The sequence below is a fragment of the Calidris pugnax genome, unplaced genomic scaffold (assembly GCF_001431845.1).
Source record: "Calidris pugnax isolate Ruff unplaced genomic scaffold, ASM143184v1 scaffold245, whole genome shotgun sequence".
Lineage (NCBI taxonomy): Eukaryota > Metazoa > Chordata > Aves > Charadriiformes > Scolopacidae > Calidris > Calidris pugnax.
In genome coordinates this window covers 318838-322318 of record NW_015090982.1, presented here as the reverse complement: position 1 = coordinate 322318, position 3481 = coordinate 318838, and the positions used below count along the sequence as shown (strand labels likewise).

Below are 3481 nucleotides of genomic sequence, written 5' to 3'. Positions count from 1 at the left end.
GGGGGGAGAGGGGGAAGTTGCAAAAAACCCTCCAAACCTGCTTGTTTTTCTCACTGCAAGGCAGGAGTTAGCAACCCAGCTGAGAAAAAGCCTGGCAAAAAGATGCAGCCACGGCTGCCGGGCTCCCCGGGGTGCCCAAACCCGGGCTGGGGGGTCTGCCCCATGGCGTCCCCTCGGGAGGATGTCCCCTGCGGTGACATCCCTGCCTGCAAATACACAGAGGGACAAAAAGCTGTCCCTTGTCCCTCCGGGGAATGCGGCACGCAGGGATCCTTCGCCCTCCCTTATGGCTGGAGTCGGGGGCAGAACAAGCACCAACGTGACGCAGCCAGAGCTGGTCCCATCGGGGTCCCTCCGGCAGCACGGGGGGTCCCTCTGCCACCCACAGCCAGTCCCCACGGGGACAGCAATGCCAGTGCTGGCTGTCACCAACCAATGGCAAAGCGATGACGAGGATGCCTGTGTGATACCCCACGTATCTGGCACGGTGCTGGGGACCCCCACACCCCACTTTGCACCATCTCCCCTCTTTGCCCGCGCTGGATGTGTCACCGTCCCAGCAGGGCACTGCTGCACCGCCCCACACACCCCAAGAGGATCGAGGTCCCCTGTTTCCCCACCAGGGAAGCACCCCCCACCTCCCTCCCGGGCCGGACCGGCGAGCCGCTGCTGTGCCACCCTGCCAGCAACGCGGCTGGCACCCATCCGCTCCTGGCCAGCTGGGACTGGTCCCTCGGGGCACTCGCCCCGACTTGGCAAGGCCACCACGGGGGTGATTTATGCCGTACCCGCAGTGTCAGGGGTCGGGTGACGCCAGCACCCAGCGGGAGGAAGGACCCCTTCATCTTCATCGTCACACTGAGGAGCGAGGTGCCGCAGAAAGGGGCAGTGGGACAGGGTCTAGGATGGGATTCTCACCACGAGGGTGGTCAAACCCTGGCAGGGGAGCAACCTCCATCCTTGGAGACCCCAACCTAACCCCAACGTTGGCCACGCTTGGGGCTGGACCAGAGGCTCCGGAGGTGCCATCCAGCCTATGCCCCTCTGGGATGAGGATGAGATGTTGGGAATGTGGGGAGACAGCCCCATTTCCAACCCCAGAGAGCGACAGTGCCCTCCCCATCACCCACCCAGCAGGCAGGAGATGAGATGGGTCGGGCAGGAGATGGGTCGGGCAGGTGGATGGTCAGAGCCACCCCAACCCCATCCGGAGGCAACTTCCCCGCGCAGCGAGCACGCAGCCCTGAAAGGGAGAAGGAGAAGGCGGAGGGACTTGGCAAATAAAACCCGGGGTCAGTTGACAACATCAGGGAAGAGACTGAGTCACCGGGACTGTTTTTAGCCCCGGCATCCCAGAAACGTGGAGCGCAGCGTTGTTAGCAGGCGCTCGGGTCAGAGGCAACATGTTTTCCCTTCCATGCGTTAAATACCGCTCCTGGAAGCGGCCCAGGTATCCAGGACAGTAAAAACATTAACGCTGTCTTGTATGACAGCAGGACCCCGGCTAAAGTGGTCCCCAAACTGCCCGGGTAAAGCTCACCTCGCCAGGGAGGTGTAAGGAGCTCGGTGGAAGAAAAAGCATCAAGTCCCTGGGTACCAAGAGCCAGGGCCGAGTGTCCCTTGTCAGGGTGTCACCCCCAGGGCAGAATCAACGGGGTCCATAAAAAAGCCTCTTGGTTCTGATGGTGCCAAGGGATATCCATGAGGGGCCACCTGTGTGTGGCAGCCTCTCCCTCACCCCAAAAAAGCCCCTCTGCCCAAGGTGGCACAGCTTGGGGACAGCACACATGCCATCACCCCAAAAAAAGCCTCTCCCTCACCCCAAAAAAGCCCAGCTCTGCTGTGGCACAGCTTGGGGATGGCACACATGCTATCAACCCGGCTGGGCACGGAGGGTGGAGGATGGCACCCACGGACCAGATCTGGGTACAGCCCTAGGAGCCAGGCTGGGGACCCCTGGAATCCCATCCCCATGGGGCTGGACCCCAGCTCGGTGGTGGCTCCAAACCAGAGCAAAAGCCCTTCCCACGGGGCAGGAGCCCTGATTGAAACATCACTGTCCAACTGACCGCCGGGGGAATTCACAGCCCGCCAGCGCAAACAGCCCGAGCCGACAAGTTCCTGCCCTCCCCTCCCCTCCCGTCCCCCCCTGCAATTAAAAATAAAAGTGTTAACAGGCAGAAGGACGTTCCTGGGGCGAGGACGAGCCAACGGCAGCGCAGGGAGCGGGGGGACGCGCGGTGGCCGCGGCCCGGCACCACCCGGGGCTGAGTGATTAATCAGCCCCGTATCGCGTCCGCCTTTCAGCGGGGAGGCGAGGAGAGGAGCGGGGTGACCTTGGAGGGGCCCGGGGAGGGACGGGACGGGTGGCCACACCGTGTCCCCGTCACCTCGGCAAAGGTCGAGGGAGCTGGGAACAAGGGGGGGCTCCCACACGCAACCCCCCCAGCCAAAGAGCAAACCCCATCCTGCTCCAACAACCGCCAAACAACTTGGGTGTTGGCTTTTTTTTTAAAAAAAAAAACTGCATAAATGAGCAATAAGGAGAACAAACAGGCAGGACAGCACCGTCCCTCGCCCCCAGATTGGCTGCAGCAGGATGGACACACCACACCACAGTGCTTGGGTTTTAGAGGTGCCCCAAAATCCTAGAAACCGGCCCGGAAAGTGGGGACGGCTCAGCAAAACCACCCCTGGGGGTTCACACCCCCCAAATTCACGATGCCACTCGCCGCCAGCGCAGCTCTCTGCTGCACAAAGTGCGAGGTGACAGCCCCATGTGTGTGTGTCCCCCCCTCCTGGTGCCGCCCCCATCCCTCCTCCCTCCCACCCTCCCTCCATGGCCCCGTGCTGCTGGAAGGAGGTAATATTTATAAATACGCCGCGTCCAGCCCCCGGCACCCAACCAGAGGCTCCTCTCGAGGTGGATTTCATGTAACCGTACCGCGGCCGGCAGCCCCAGCGCCGCGGCCACCCCCTCCGTCCATGGGAGCCGCAGCTGTTCCCCGTCCCCAAGAATAAACAAGTTGGGGACAGCCTGTGACTTGTCCTCCCAAACAGCTCCCAGCACCCTCCTTCCCCCCCCACCACCATCACCACCATCACCACCATCCCGGCCCCAGCAGCACCTCCTCGTGCCCCAGGGAGCACCCGGCCATCACGGCTTACCCGCGGAGCAGAGGTTTCTCCTCTCCCCTCCTCTCCCCCCGGCTCAGCCCGGCGCTTTCCTGCTCCGTGAAGGTCAAACGTGGCTCTCGGGAGCCCCCGCTGCCAACCCAGCCCCTGCCCTGGCACCCTGCCGGTGCAACCGGGTCAGGTCCTCAGCTACGGGTGCTGCCTCCTCCCTGGCACGGGTTATGCTGGTTTGACCATAAAGGAGCCCAGAGGTTTGGTGGGTTGGTTTTATTTCCCACCAGACTGGGCTTTCTCCAGGCGAGATCTTCTCCTGCCCCCAGCCTGGAGCGGGGACGGGGCTGAGCGT

The 3481-nt window shown here is 62.8% G+C and overlaps 1 protein-coding gene across 1 annotated transcript in view; it reads right to left on the bottom strand.

Moving 5' to 3' along the window:
- TFEB (transcription factor EB) overlaps positions 1 to 3481 on the bottom strand; it is a 14400-nt gene extending 10919 nt beyond the window's left edge. The window contains exon 1 of the mRNA XM_014953750.1: positions 3169 to 3481. The gene's annotated coding sequence lies outside the window, so the exon portion shown is untranslated. The remainder of the gene's footprint in view (positions 1 to 3168) is intronic.